This window comes from Poecilia mexicana, unplaced genomic scaffold, assembly GCF_051168715.1.
Source record: "Poecilia mexicana isolate PSO_F unplaced genomic scaffold, ASM5116871v1 scaffold_6, whole genome shotgun sequence".
Taxonomy (NCBI): Eukaryota; Metazoa; Chordata; class Actinopteri; order Cyprinodontiformes; family Poeciliidae; genus Poecilia; species Poecilia mexicana.
In genome coordinates, this window is record NW_028263375.1 from 641,463 (window position 1) to 658,553 (window position 17,091).

A 17,091-nucleotide genomic window follows, 5' to 3' on the forward strand; every position below is an offset into this window, starting at 1 on the left:
TTTCCAGCCAGAGTCTGAAAATCATTTCCGAATGACATGCAAAATTTGCTTTCATCCGAAAAAAGTATTTTGGACCACTGAGCAACAGTCCAGTGCTGCTTCTCTGTAGCCCAGGTCAGGCGCTTCTGCCGCTGTTTCTTGTTCAAAAGTGGCTTGACCTGGGGAATGCGGCACCTGTAGCCCCTTTCCTACACACGCCTGTGCACAGTGGCTATGGATGTTTCTACTCCAGACTCAGTCCACTGCTTCCGCAGGTCCCCCAAGGTCTGGAATTGGCCCTTCTCCACAATCTTCCTCAGGGTCCGGTCACCTCTTCTCGTTGTGCAGCGTTTTCTGCCACACTTTTTCTTTCCCACAGACTTCCCACTGAGGTGCCTTGATGCAGCACTCTGGGAACAGCCTATTTGTTCAGAAATTTCTTTCTGTGTCTTACCCTCTTGCTTGAGGGTGTCAATGATGGCCTTCTGGACAGCAGTCAGGTCAGCAATCTTCCCCTTGATTGCGGTTTTGAGTAATGAACCAGGCTGGGAGTTTTTAAAAGCCTCAGGAATCTTTTGCAGGTGTTTAGAGTTACTTTGTTGATTCAGATCATTACATTATGGAAAATAATTAACTTTATCACAATATGCTAATTATTTGAGAAGGACCTGTATACGCTGTAAAATGGCTGCTGGGGGAAAAAAAAAAAAACTGTTGTTCACTTACCCTCCTACCCTCCAGAAACCACTTATGTCTGCTTGTTATACTTGAGTTACTTTATAAATATCAGAATAACATAAACTGTCACTGTAAATGTTTTATTTAACTGTAATCTAAACAGTGGGATTAGTTTGATTGATTTAACTGTTACAGCCCTTTAATAACCTCCAGGAGTATTGCACTGCTCTGTGGTCTCAGGGGATTTTGCTTAGACAAACAGGTCAATCCTTTAAATGATGACTTCATTGACTGAATGGATACTTTGTTTTTTCTGTTTTTCAGGGCTTTGGGACAGAAATATTGAATACACTGTTTTAGAAATACAAAAAGCTTAGAAAAGCAATAAGATGTATTGATGTTTATTAATAGGGCATTGCATACTACACTGCCTCAGTACAACTGTTCTGTTCTGCTCTTTCATTAATGTCCAGCAGACATCTCAGACATCATTATAAATTTATAACATCCTCAACTATTGAGGTGTATTCCCATTAATGTTCCCTCAATTCATTTACCCTATTAAATATTTTTATGGTGTTTTTATCAAGGTGATTATTCCTGTTGGACAGCTTCTTTCACACATTGATGGCATTAGAGGCAGGAGAATTTCCCATCAATGTGGATGTGGACAGCACATGCTGGCTGAGGTCCAACTAAGTCATTAACAGCTTGATCACCACATAGATCATTGTCACTCTGAACAGGACAGCTGGCCACACTCTCTGCTGTTTGTTTTTTGTTTTTTTTTTGCCATATGCAGTTCCCTGTTTGGACAGTGGGAAAGTGTGAAGGTCACTTTTGGTGTCAGTAAGGCAGATGTCTCTGGGGACTGAGAGCCACAGGAGAAAACCCAGTTTTTGGTAAAAAAGAGCTGCAGTGGTTGGAGCAGAACAGCATTTTAACAACACAGAGCAGAGCTATATGAAGGTGAGAGCAATGTTCATGGTCAGACTAACAGCTTTTAAAAGGACAAACATATGTATTTTATTTTATTTGTTTTTTAATCACAAAAAGAATATCAGAATAAATGTCCAGAAGTAACATATTAACATGCTTTGCTGGTTACAAACACGACTGATCCAGCAGAATTATTTTACAGTGGTGTGATTTGTATTTGCTTCATACATTTCTTGTTTCTGCTTTTTGCAATACTTAAATGTATTGCACATATCGAACAAAGATAACCATAGTGAAAACAAAATGCAGTTTTAAGTGATAACTTCTTCCTTTCTTTTTCTTTTACAAATCCATACAAACCTCTTTTAGCTAAGGCTGGTTTTAGTTCAGAACTGTTTTATTCAGCCACACTGGAGGGTTTTTGAGGATGAAGATCCTCTTTTAGGTAATGCTTAAGATCTGGATTTTGAAAAGGCCATGCCTGAATAATAACGGAGTTCAAGTATTTGTGATGTTACCAAACCATCAGCAGAGACACAGCGCTCATGAATGATTTTAATGCCAGGTGTGAATTGTCAATGTCAGGCTAGTCTAGTTCAATCCTGATCAGCCAGGATGATTTCACTTAGATGCTGCTCGTGGTTCATTTTTGACCTCTTGGGCAGGCACGTGCAGAGGGGGGGCAAAAGGAACTTGAGCCCCTGCTCCTTTTGTCCTTGATGCCCCTACTGCCCTTTGAGATTTTTTTTTTTTTCCAAAAAGATTTTTTTTCAATTTTTTTTTTATCTGTATGTCAGAAGGCCTGCTTATGCCCCTCAGTAATAATGTTTAGCAATAATTTAACAAAATAAACTAATGTATCTGCCCTCAGTCTAATAATGACTCTCAGAGCCTCCATGTTGTTCAGACAACGGGTCCATGGTGAGGAGGGGCGGATCTGTGCCTCTAACTATCAAATTATGGGCAAGAATATTTTTCATACACTGGTTTGTGAATAAAAACGTAGACCTGATGTTGACATTAGAAAAACTGTTTCTATTTATATTTTCACAATTGTCCTTGTAATAGCGGGAATAAACCCGTCTTGCCCCTAAACACAGAAATGCTTTGGCTGCAGAGAAAACTTCTGACTTTAACTTAATCAGGCTGCTAAATGCCTGGTTCGCTACAGGCAGTCTGAGTCGGTCCCACCGACAGATACAAAGAATGTCTGTCTTTATGTCAGATATCCTGATATAAAACACAATACTGCGACTGTCACCGCGTCGTGACGCACCTCCAAGCCCCAGTACCACCCGGTACCACCCGCTCTACTTCTCCTTAACGTTTCTACCAGGCAGGTTAAAGCCACTGCTGACAAGATCTGGGCTGGAGGTGAGTGGCTGTAAATATAAGTTATTGCAGAACCTAAAGTGTTAAAGGAAGAGTCGGCCCATTTAGAGTTTACAAAAGAAACATCAGTGAAAATACTGTAGCAATAATTAGAACCGCAGCATGAAGCCAAACATGCCACAATTAAATAAATCAAAATGTCCCCAAAGCATCAGAGGACTGACATAGGGGCCACTGGGGGATTCCAGGTAGATTCAGAGATGTCCATCTCAGCGGCTGTTCATGCAGGGTGTCATGGAGTGGGGTTGTTGGTGGTGAGGAGAGACGCAGAGAACCCAGGTATGGTGAAGATGATGAGTTTAATGATGAGCTCGAAACAGTCCAACAGGCAGCACGGCAGAGAGACAGGCACACAGCCAAATACTGGTAGCAACTGAATGACAGGACTTCGTGCGAGCGAACACAAACCAGGACTTAGCAGTTCGACTGGAGAGTGTAGACAACATACAATAGACAATGACAACGACAATACACACGATGTAATCAAGGGAATGAGACACCTGGGAAACAATCAACGGGGAGGACGCAGAGACAGACTCACAGGACTACACAGAAACTCAAAAATAAACACACAGAAACACGGAACATGACACAGGGCCGGTAATATGGGGCCTAAGACAGAACCCCTTTCTCCCCAAAATCCTTCCTACTAAGAACCTCAGCATCACTAACAGTGTTTAAATATATACAACCCCTGGCAAAAAGTATGGAATCACCAGTCTTGGATGAGCACTCATTCAGACATTTCATGCTGTAAAACAAACTCGGATCAAAAACATGATGCAATAATAAGGTCATTCCAAAGTGCAACTTGTTGGCTTTCAGGAACACTCAAAGAAATGAAGAGAAAACATTGTGGAAGTCAGTGAATGATACTTTTATTGACCAAGCACAGGGAAATAAATATGGAGTCACTCAATTCTGAGGAAAAAAGTGTGGAATCACTCAAATTGGAGGTAGAAAATAAGGACACACCCTTATTTATTTCCTTTCCCTAAATGGACACCTGCCCCAGATTAGATGTGTCCGTTAGTCTGGAGTTAAAAACACCTGCAGTCATGACGCCTTGGAGGGCTGCTGGACAAAGTGGAGTGGCAAGAACCATGGCTCCAACAAGAGAAATGTCCCTTGAAACAAAAGAGAGGATGGTGAAACTTCTTGAAGAAGGTAACCCTTCACGCATGGTTGCTAAAGATGTGGGCTGTTCACAGTCAGCTGTATCCAAGATATGGACCAAATACAAACAGCATGGAATGGTTGTTAAAGCCAAGCGTACTGGTAGACCAAGAAATACATCAAAGCGTCAAGACAAACAACTTACGGCCATTTGTCTTGAAAACCGAAAAATTACAACTAAACAGATGAAGCATAAATGGGAAGAAGCTGGAGCCAATGTATGTGACCGAACCATAAGAAATCGCCTAAAGGATATGGGATTTCAATACAGGAAAGCTAATCAAAAACCACCATTGACACCTAAACATAAAAGAACAAGACTCCAATGGGCTAAGGAGAGGCAATCATGGACTGTGGATGACTGGATGAAAGTTGTCTTCAGTGATGAGTCAAGAATCTGCATTGGATAAGGTGATGATGCTGGAACTTTTGTTTGGTGCTGTTCCAGTGAGATTTATGAAGAGGCCTGCCTGAAGAAAACAACCAAATATCCACAGTCCTTGATGATATGGGGCTGCATGTCAGGCAAAGGCACTGGGGAGATGACCGTGGTTAATTCTTCTATCAATGTCTTCTACTGACATTTTGGACAGTTTTCTCATCCCTTCAATTGAACAGATGTTTGGAGATGATGAAATAATTTTCCAAGATGACAATGCATCGTGCCATAGGGCAAAAACAGTGAAGGCATTCCTTGAAGAAAGACAGTCAGTCGATGTCATGGCCTGCAAATAGTCCAGATCTCAACCCAATTGAAAACCTGTGGTGGAGATTGAAAACAATGGTCCACAAGAAGGCTTCAACCTGCAAAGCTGATCTGGCAACTGCTATCAAAGAGTTGGCACCACATTGATACAGAATACTGTTTGTCACTCATCAAGCCCATGCCTCAGAGACTGAAGGCCGTTATAAAAGCCAAAGGTGGTGCAACTAAATACTAGTGATGTATTTTGAATGGTCTTTTGTTTATGTGTTTTTCATGATTTCACACTTTTTTCCTCAGAATTGAGTGACTCCATATTTATTTCCCTGTGCTTGGTCAATAAAAGTATCATTCACTGACTTCCACAATGTTTTCTCTTCATTTCTTTGAGTGTACCTAAAAGCCAACAAGTTGCACTTTGGAATGACCTTACTGTTGTATCATGTTTTTGATCCGAGTTTGTTTTACAGCATGAACTGTCTGAATGAGTGCTCATCCAAGACTGGTGATTCCATACTTTTTACCAGGGATTGTATAAAGTCTGTGAGAGGGAGACCAGGTTATTTGGCCGAATTTAAAATCAATCACTGATTATTGGTTATTTGCTGTGATGTATTTGTGAACAAACCAGCTCAGACACAAAGATTACAACATATTATAGCCATGATAACACACTAACAAACTATCAAGATGATTCTTTAAACTTTTACAAATACCTAATTAAAATCCTAAATGTACTTTTTTTTTCTCAGCTGAATGCATTAAATAATAATAACATTGTCATTTTCTATAAATGAATGGTACAGCTTTAGATCTATGCTCTGTGGTACAATTAAACCATTTCTAGGGGACCCTGAATGTCTGGAGGCCCCTGGATGTCTGGAGGGGCCCTGAATGGCCCCTACCAGCAGCTACTGAGTTTTCTTTGCCTTGATATCCCAGTCTTACAATTCTAGATCTTAGAGGTGCCAGATGACCAGCAGAGCAGCAACAGGCAGGGAGGGTAACCATAAAACACAGGAAAACATTAAATTATATAGATTTAACCCCTTTGAGCTTCTTTGATCTATAAATCAGTCTGCAGCCAAGTTATTATAGAGGTTAAACATCCAGATATTATTAGGGTTTATTTATTAAAATAGCAGCAGATTTGCTTATTTCATAACTTCATAACCAGTGACCTTCTCTCCTCTGGTCTGTTTAACAGCTACAGTCTCAGATTAGCTCAGCCCTCCAGGACTGTCAGCAGCAGAAACAGCAACATAACACCTGATGGGGAACATATACTACATTTGCTTTGTATTGTCCCCGCATGATGGCAATGATATAATAGGATCCAATTAAATTCTTGGATAATATGGGTTGTTGCTATGTTGTTGTACGGTGTTTTAAGATCTTGTTCAATTTGCCCCTTTTTAACTTTGAGCCCCTGCCCCTCCAAAGGTCTCTGCACAGCCCTGCTCTTGGGTGATTTGTTGATGCACTCTTGGTATAAATTTGGTAAATTGACCACTTCTGGAATGGTTTACACTGTAATTGAAAGTATACTAATTACAATTTCATCTAAGGCCAGGTTGCTCAATTAGCAACCTGGCTCAATTTCTGTAATAAAATATTTTGAAAACTGCCTTTTGTCTCTCTTTTTAATAAATAAATTTATTTGATTATTTTAAATTTGTAATTTTCACCACCCTGTATAGTTATGTAAGCAAAGTGCATTTATTTTAATATGTCTGTTAGTTTATTTTCTGAAACTACACAATTTTGCTGCTTTCACTCTCTTACTGTCTCTCGTCATTCAGCAGCCAACTAGATCAGACAAAATTTCCAAATGACAGCAAGATGACGACAGACAAGAGCAAACACAGACAAAAAAAGGAGCCACAAACCAAATGAATCAAACCAGGGATAACCACCACCACTAGGAGGACTACAGTGTCCTGATGTGCCTGCTCTACCACAGAGCCATGTGGCTTCCTGAAGAAACATGTTTAAACTTGTTAATTGTGCTTCCCTGAACAAATTAAGATAGGTCTGTGGGCTACACAAAACATATTCATTACATTTAATACACAACATCATTTTCAGATATTGGGATTTCACCCAATGAGTTCTGCCTGTTTTGAGCTACTTTCAGCTGTTAACCATCGTATGCACACATGAGGTTGGAGAACATTTTAATCAGCTTTATTTGCACATAATGTTCGACTCAGGACACAACATTAACTTCTTGTTCCTACAATAATGGGCAACATAATCTTATTTTCTTTGATCAAATGATACAGCTTGGAGCATCATGGACCATTTAGACAATATTCTGGAGCCTAATTCCGAGGGAAGGAATGGCTGCTCTGATTGTGGCAGAATCACTTCAAATTTAAGTTGTCTTGTATTTGTTCTGCCAACAAGGCATAGCTCTATATTGCTTCTAAAGTCTGAGTCAAAGCTCACATTTGGCTGAGAGATGCTGTCCAGCTGGCCTGGTTGTTAGTACAGGGCTCCAGCCTGGCTGGAGCCTGCAGGTGGACTCCCACTGCCTTTCTCCATTTTTGCCTTTCTCAAGTAAACCCTTTTTCTAACCAACCTGAACTTTAACAACATTCCATCACCAGACTAGTTTTAGATCCAATCATAGCAAGAAACCTACATAGCTAAAAAGGGCAAATGATGTTAGATGTAGGCATAAGTGATGTTGTGGATCAAAATAGGATAAATATTTTACTAGACTCCAGTGCTGTTTTTGATATTGTTGTTCACACTGTCCTACTAGATAGGCGCAGACAGATTGGAAGTTGTTTAATCTGTTGTTGCTTCTGTTCGTTTTCTTAGGGGAACTAGTTAATTGTAATCTAAAGACCAACAAGAATATTTCTTTCCATATCCATAATATTTCTTTTTCCATATCAGTTTTTATAGTTCAGTGTAGATATTAATAAAAGAAAACTCTATTAAAAAGCACTGTCAAGATGTCTGTATTTATCTGCTGTACTGTCTATAAAGCGCACATGAAGCATCATGAATTTGCTTATAGTTTTGCAAAGATATGACTGGGTGCACTTCTATCATGAATCAAACAATCCATCTGGACCCTACAGAACCTAAAAGTGACTGAGCTCTGCTTCTGTATATATACGTCCCACATTGTTTCAGTATTTGTCAGATTTTCCTGGCAACTACTGAAACAAACTGGAGACTCCATGTGTTTTCTCCTAATATGCATGGGCGGATCTACTCGGGTGGCATGGGGTGGCAGTTGCCACCCCAAACGAGAGCCTTGCCACCCCTGTTGCCACCCCAGCTAGCGACAATGAATTTAATAAATAGTTATGGCAAATCGGACATTAAGCGCATGAAACTCTTTTTTCCGACAACATTGAATGCACCACAATGTAACCTGACACCCCCTGGTAAGTAGCGGGAAGTGCGAGAGAAGGACAGAGCGACATTACGTGATTTAACTTTAGTCACACATGCGCCATTGCTGTCCATTGAGTCAGGAATATCGGTGGTCAGGAAAATACTACAATCACGCAAAGAATTTGAACAACGGACGCAATGTTTAGCAGTTACTTCAACCATAGATAATGGTTATAAGGGCTTCAGATTTCACAGGTGAGGAAAACGTTTTAATTTAAATAAAACATTGAACAAGTGACCAGTGGGTCAATTATACTAGCCTAACTGTTGCTGGCCTGCTATTGACATTGATAAGCTTAGCATGTGCTGCGCAGTTCGGTGTTTTTTGGTTCCGTTAGCACTAAACAACCCGCCCCCCAAGTCATCAGTAGAGCAGCTGGTAAATCACCGCGGTAAAGCTAGCCGGTGTTACGTCAATCCGCGTTTCCCCATCAGATACGGTTCCCCCTTCGTCTTCTTGCCGCTCCGCCCCGCCCACGCGGCAAAATAGGCGCGTGCTCGTGATGAGCACTGAGAAAGCACGCGCGTAGCAAGCACGCGCTTGTTCGGCGCGCTTGTCTGAGGAACTACAGACACCGTGAAAGCTCAAACAACATGTTTCGGCAAAGTTGTCACACTTTCTTCACGTTTTTGCGGGAAACTAATAGTAATAATACTAATAATTATAATAAATATATACGTTATACATATTATAATTATAATAAATAATATATATTTTATACATATAATTATAATACATAATATGTTATATATATTATAATTATAATATATATATGTCGTATATATAATAATTATAATATGTATTATAATTATAATATGTTGTATATATTATCAAGGGCGTAGGTTCGGTCTAAGTTTTGGTGGGGACCTTGGTGGGGACCTTGACACCCCCCGGCAGCACAGTGAAATGCCCAAGAGCACCGAACATTTTTGAGAAGGGGGGGGAAACCACATTGGCTTAATAACCCCCTGCCCCCAACCATAACCATATCATACATCTTGTGTATACAACCAGATACAGTCATACTCAGCAGATCAGTTCAAGAACACTTTACTTTTTCCTTTACAAAATTCAGCAAACGTTACAAGTAAGATCAAAAGAAATATCCTCTGGATACAGCAAACACAATTGCAGATAAGAAGAAATCAATAATAAAATAAAAAAAGAAAAAATATTACATAATTAACAGACCTATTCTACCTCACATTCAGTGCTGACCTTACTAAACACCGGACTTTACAAAAAATGCGTTGCGTGATAGATATCTAACTTATGGGTCCACTCACTGTACTTACAGCCGACGTAGCGAAATAACTTCTAATGTCTGTCCTTTTCTTTTTTGGTGGCGACATGGTCTCGGAGACTCAGAAGGAGACGCGTGTGCCCAGCTAGCCGCCGCCTTTTGCAGCTAATCAAAGAACGTCCGACGATTCAACTGACTCCCCCTCCCCCCACCCCCCCGACAGCACCGTTCCGACACGGTCTCGGAGGCTCATAATAAATGTCAAACTAAGAAGCTTCCGTTCCGCGCACCGCCTGTTGCTGCTAATCAAAGATCGTAGATCCACGTTCTTTGAGCCAATATGGCAAAAATTGGTCGGGACTTTTTCATATCCCGTGAATATTGGTCGGGACATGTCCCTACCGTCCCTACCCAAACCTACGCCCATGTATATTATAATAGATAGATAGCCTAGTGCTATATGAATTAAAAACAGGGCAATGCAATTTAATGCTCAATATTACCCATCAGATACCGTTTCCCCTATCTGATGGCCATCTTTCACCCATCAGATACCGTTTCCCCTGTCTTAAAGTGGGGGAACGCTATCTGATGGCCATAAATCTCCCATCACATACCGTTTCCCCTGTTTTAAAGTGGGGGAACGCTATCTGATGGCCATAAATCTCCCATCACATACCGTTTCCCGTGTTTTAAAGTGGGGAAACGCTATCTGATGGCCATAAATCTCCCATCACATACCGTTTCCCCTGTTTTAAAGTGGGGGAACGCTATCTGATGGCCATCTTTCACCCATCAGATACCGTTCCCCCTATCTGATGGCCATCTTTCACCCATCAGATACCGTTCCCCCTATCTGATGGCCATCTTTCACCCATCAGATACCGTTTCCCCTGTTTTAAAGTGGGGGAACGCTAATCGATGGCCATCTTTCACCCATCAGATACCATTCCCCCTATCTGATGGCCATCTTTCACCTATCAGATACCGTTTCCCCTGTTTTAAAGTGGGGGAACGCTATCTGATGGCCATAAATCTCCCATGAGATACTGTTCCCCCACTTTAAAACAGGGGGAACGCTATCTGATGGGTGAAATGTCTCCATCAGATACCGTTTCCCCACTGTAAAACAAGGGGAACACTATCTGATAGGTGATTTTAACATAGGGGGAACGCTATCTGATGAGTAAAAAGTGGCCATCAGATAGCGTTCCCCCACTTTAAAACAGGGGAAACGGTATCTGAAGGGAGATTTATGTCCATCAGTTAGCATTCCCCCACTTTAAGACAGGGGAAACGGTATCTGATGGGTGAAAGATGGCCATCAGATAGGGGGAACGGTATCTGATGGGTGAAAGACGGCCATCAGATAGCGTTCCCCCACTTTAAAACAGGGGAAACGGTATGGGATGGGAGATTTATGGCCATCAGATAGCGTTCCCCAACTTTAAAACAGGGGAAACGGTATCTGATGGGTAATATTGAGCATTAAATTGCATTGCCCTGTTTTTAATTCATATAGCACTAGGCTATCTATCTATTATAATTATAATATATACAACATATATATTATAATTATAATATATACAACATATTATAATTATAATATATACAACATATATATATATTATAATTATAATATATATAACATATTATGTCATTATAATTATAATATATGTATAAAATATATATTATTTATTATAATTATAATATGTATAACATATATATTTATTATAATTATTAGTATTATTACTATTAGTTTCCCGCAAAAACGTGAAGAACGTGTGACAACTTTGCCGAAACATGTTGTTTGAGCTTTCACGGTGTCCGTAGTTCCTCAGACAAGCGCGCCGAACAAGCGCGTGCTTTCTCAGTGCTCATCACGAGCACGCGCCTATTTTGCCGCGTGGGCGGGGCGGAGCGGCAAGAAGACGAAGGGGGAACCGTATCTGATGGGGAAACGCGGATTGACGTGGCTCTGACTCCAGCCGGCCCAGCACACAATATACAAGTGCGCGGTCGCTCAAGACATTATGGTACACCCATTTACGTGCTGCTTTCACATTAAAAGCGCACATCCGGTCCATGTTTGAGCTAATCAAATCCAGCCGCAGCATTTGCAAACAGAAAAATAATATATGCTGAGAAACTAATACAAAATAAAAACTAATCTAATATATATATATATATATATATATATATATATATATATATATATATATATATATATATATATATATATATCAGAAAGTGGCGACGAGATCTGATGTATAATTTCAAAAATAAAAGCCTATTAAAAAAGTCATTTTTTTATCTTTTTCCCCTAAATTGCCGTGCCCACTGCTGAGAAACTCTCTGTTTCCAATGAATCCTACCACTTCTGGATGACAAAGGGACACCTCTAGGACAGAATCAGAAAGTTACAACTAGATCTGAGGTGTAATTTCAAAATAAAAGACCATTAAAGCAGTATTTTGGATCTTTTTCCCCTAAGTTGCCGTTACATTTACTCAGATTAAACTTTTGATCTGCCATTTATGTTCTATTAGGAATAAAATATTATATGTTGGCACCTACACATCATTGCATTCAGTTTTTATTCACAAATTGTTTAGTGTCACAACTTTTTTGAAATCTGGTTTGTATATAAGTAGTACATGTATAGATTATAGAAAAATCTGTATATAAATAAGATGATTGAGTGAGGCAGCTCTTTACATTTTCTACTTATTTTTGTATATAAAAGTAAAAACATATTATTTTAAAAGGATTTAATTTTGAAATTATAGATCATATGTATTTGATATTTTCTGGTTGTCTTCTAGAGGTGTCCCTCTGTCACCCAGAAGTGGTAGCAGTCTTGGAAACAGAGAGTTTCTCAGCAATGGGCATGGCAACTTAGGGGAAAAAGATAAAAAATGACTTTTTTGAAATGCTTTTATTTTGAAATTATACATCAGATCTAGTTGCAACTTTCTGGTTCTGTTCTAGACGTCTCCCTCTGTCACCCAGAAGTGGTAGCAGTCTTTGCGAACAGAGAGTTTCTCAGCAATGGGCACAGCAACTTAGGTGGAACAGATCCAAAGTACTACTTTAATGGTCTTTTATTTTGAAATTACACATCAAATCTAGTTGCAACTTTCTGGTTCTGTTCTAGAGGTGTCCCTCTGTCACCCAGAAGTGGTAGCAGTCTATGGAAACAGAGAGTTTCTCAGCAATGGGCACAGCAACTTAGGGGAAAAAGATAGAAAAATGACTTTTTTGATAGGCTTTTATTTTGAAATTATACATCAGATCTGGTTGCCACTTTCTAGTTCTGTTCTAGAGGTGTCCCTTTGTCATCCAGAAGTGGTAGCAGTCTTTGGAAACAGAGAGTTTCTCAGCAATGGGCACAGCAACTTAGGGGAAAAAGATAAAAAAAATTGACTTTTTTGATAGGCTTTTATTTTGAAATTACACATCAGATCTAGTTGCAACTTTCTGATATATATATATATATATATATATATATATATATATATATATATATATATATATATATATATGATATAGAGAGAGAGATTAGTTTTTATTTTGTATTAGTTTCTCAGCATATATTATTTTCTGTTTGCAAATGCTGCGGCTTGATTTGAGTAGCTCAAACATGGACCGGATGTGCGCTTTTATTGTGAAAGCAGCACGTAAATGGGTGTACCATAATGTCTTGAGCTACCGCGCACTTGTATATTGTGTGCTGGGCCGGCTGGAGTCAGAGCCGGCTAGCACCGCGCTAATCAACCACCGCGGTGTAAAGGCGAAAACGTATTAATAATCACAATATAGACATTAAGCCTGACAACATAATGTAACAGACTGGAGGTTCTCTTTTAGTGTTTTTGCTACTTTTTTGTGTGGGAAATGTTTGATTTTGGGTGTTGATTCACCTGATCAGTAAACTCTGCTCTATCTGCTCGTTGAGCTTTGTCGGTTGCCATGGCAACGGGTCGTGTGTAATACCGACATACAGAGCGAGAAAAGGCAGAATAGAAGTTATTGGAGCTATTTTTTCTTTATTTCTTTATCCATTTGAATTTTGTTTCTTTATTCTTAAATTTCTATGTTTTTGTATTATTTACAGAGTTTATTTGTAGGTTGATAATTGTTGATTTTATTTATTTTTTGTTTTATCCATCCATCCATCCATCCATCCATCTTCTTCCGCTTATCCGGGATCGGGTCGCGGGGGCAGCAGCTTCAGAAGGGAGGCCCAGACTTCCCTCTCCCCAGCCACTTCTTCCAGCTCCTCCGGGGGAACCCCAAGGCGTTCCCAGGCCAGCCGAGAGACATAGTCCCTCCAGCGTGTCCTGGGTCTTCCTCGGGGCCTCCTCCCGGTGGGACGTGCCCGGAACACCTCACCAGGGAGGCGTCCAGGAGGCATCCTGACCAGATGCCCGAGCCACCTCAACTGGCTCCTCTCGACGTGGAGGAGCAGTGGCTCTACTCTGAGTCCCTCCCGGATGACCGAGCTTCTCACCCTATCTCTAAGGGAGAGCCCAGCCACCCTGCGGAGGAAACCCATTTCGGCCGCTTGTATCCGGGACCTCGTTCTTTCGGTCATGACCCAAAGCTCATGACCATAGATGAGGGTGGGAACGTAGATCGACCGGTAAATCGAGAGCTTCGCTTTTCGACTCAGCTCTCTCTTCACCACGACGGACCGGTACAGCGCCCGCTTCACAGCAGACGCTGCCCCAATCCGCCTGTCGATCTCCCGCTCCCTTCTTCCCTCATTCGTGAACAAGATCCCCAGATACTTAAACTCCTCCACTTGAGGCAGGACGACCCCCCTGACCTGGAGAAGGCACTCTACCCTTTTCCGGCTCAAGACCATGGCCTCGGATTTGGAGGCACTGAGCCTCATCCCAGCCGCTTCACACTCGGCCGCGAACCGCTCCAGTGAGAGCCGCAGATCACGTTCCGATGAAGCCAAAAGGACCACATCATCCGCAAAAAGCAGAGATGCGATCCTAAGTCCACCAAAACGGATCCCCTCAACACCTCGGCTGCGCCTAGAAATTCTGTCCATGAAGGTAATGAACAGAATCGGTGACAAAGGGCAGCCTTGGCGGAGTCCAACTCTCACCGGAAACGAGCCCGACTTACTGCCGGCAATGCGGACCAGACTCTGACACCGGTCGTACAGGGACCTGACAGCCCGTATCAAAGGGCCCGGTACCCCATACTCCCGGAGAACCCCCCACAAGGCCCCCCTGGGGACATGGTCGAACGCCTTCTCCAAGTCCACAAAACACATGTAGGCCGGTTGGGCGAACTCCCATGCACCCTCCAGGACCCTGCTGAGGGTGTAGAGCTGGTCCAGTGTTCCACGACCAGGACGAAAACCACACTGCTCTTCCTGAATCCGAGGTTCGACTATCCGACGGACCCTCCTCTCCAGGACCCCTGAATAGACCTTACCAGGGAGGCTTAAGAGTGTGACCCCCCTGTAATTGGAGCACACCCTCCGGTCCCCCTTTTTAAACAGGGGGACCACCACCCCAGTCTGCCAATCCAGGGGAGCTGCCCCCGATATCCATGCGATATTGCAGAGTCGCGCGAGCCAACGCAACCCTACAACATCCAGAGCCTTAAGGAACTCCGGGCGGATCTCATCCACCCCCGGGGCCCTGCCACCGAGGAGCTTTTTGACCACCTCGGCGACCTCGTCCCCAGAGATTGGAGAGCCCAACCCAGAGTCCACAGGCCCAGCTTCCTCAACAGAAGGCATGTTGGTGGGATTGAGGAGGTCTTCGAAGTATTCTGCCCACCGGCCCACAACGTCCCTAGTTGAGGTCAGCAGCACACCATCCCCACTATAAACAGTGTTGGTGCTGCACCGCTTCCCCCTCCTGAGACGCCGGATGGTGGCCCAGAATCGCCTCGAAGCCGTGCGGAAGTCCGTCTCCATGGCCTCTCCGAACTCCTCCCACGCCCGGGTTTTTGCCTCAGCGACCACCCGAGCCGCATGCCGCTTCGCCCGCCGGTACCCATCAGCTGCTTCTGGAGTCCCACAGGCCAAAAAGGTCCGATAGGACTCCTTCTTCAGCTTGACAGCATCCCTCACCGAAGGTGTCCACCAACGGGTTCGAGGGTTGCCGCCGTGACAGGCACCAGCAACCTTGCGGCCGCAGCTCCGATAAGCCGCCTCGGCAATGGAGGCACGTAACATGGTCCATTCAGACTCAATGTCCCCCACCTCCCCCGGAACGTGTTCGAAGCTCTGCCGGAGATGGGAGTTGAAGCTCCGTCTCACAGGGGACTCCGCCAGACGTTCCCAGCAGACCCTCACTACACGTTTGGGCCTGCCAGGTCTGACCGGCTTCCTCCCCCACCACCGGAGCCAACTCACCACCAGGTAGTGGTCAGTGGACAGCTCCGCACCTCTCTTCACCCGAGTGTCCAAGACATACGGCCGCAGATCCGATGAAACGATCGCAAAATCGATCATCGAACTGCGGCCTAGGGTGTCCTGGTGCCAAGTGCACATATGGACACCCTTATGCCTGAACATGGTGTTTGTGATGGACAATCCGTGACGAGCACAGAAGTCCAACAGCAGAACACCACTCGAGTTCAGATCGGGGGGGCCGTTCCTCCCAACCACGCCCCTCCAGGTCTCACTGTCATTGCCCACGTGAGCGTTGAAGTCCCCCAGTAGAACAAGGGAGTCCCCAGGAGGAGCACCCTCCAGTACCCCCTCTAAGGACTCCAAGAAGGGTGGGTAATCTGAACTGCTGTTCGGCCCGTAAGCACAGACAACAGTCAGAACCCGTCCCCCCACCCGTAGGCGGAGGGAGGCTACCCTCTCGTTCACCGGGGTAAACCCCAACGTACAGGCGCCAAGATGGGGGGCAACAAGTATGCCCACTCCTGCCCGGCGCCTCTCACCGTGGGCAACTCCAGAGTGGAAGTACGTCCAGCCCCTATCAAGGAGACTGGTTCCAGAACCAGAGCCATGCGTCGAGGTGAGGCCGACTATTTCTAGCCGGAACCTCTCAGCCTCGCACACTAGCTCCGGTTCCTTCCCCACCAGAGAGGTGACATTCCACGTCCCAAGAGCCAGCTTCTGAAGCCGGGGATCAGACCGCCAGGGTCCCCTCCTTCGGCTGCCTCCCGTAGCACAATGCACCCGACCCCTTTGGCCCCTCCTACAGGTGGTGAGCCCGTTGGAAGGGGGACCCACGTCTTCTCTTCGGGCTGAGCCCGCCGGGCTCCGTGGGTGCAAGCCCGGCCACCAGGCGCTCGCCATCGTGCCCCACCTCCAGGCCTGGCTCCAGAGGGGTGCCCCGGTGACCCGCGTCCGGGCGAGGGAAAACCGAGTCCAAAGTTTATATTTGGTGAAGGACCAGCAGGCTTTAAATAGTAAAGGATATATGTCAAAATATCAAAGTGGTTTTCGAAAAGGGAGGAGTACAAATGATCCAACGTTATGTTTAGAGCATTTCATTAGAAGAGCTCAAGTAAATAAAGAAAGTGTAGTGGCAGTATTTTTTGATATAGAAAAGGCATATGACATGATGTGGG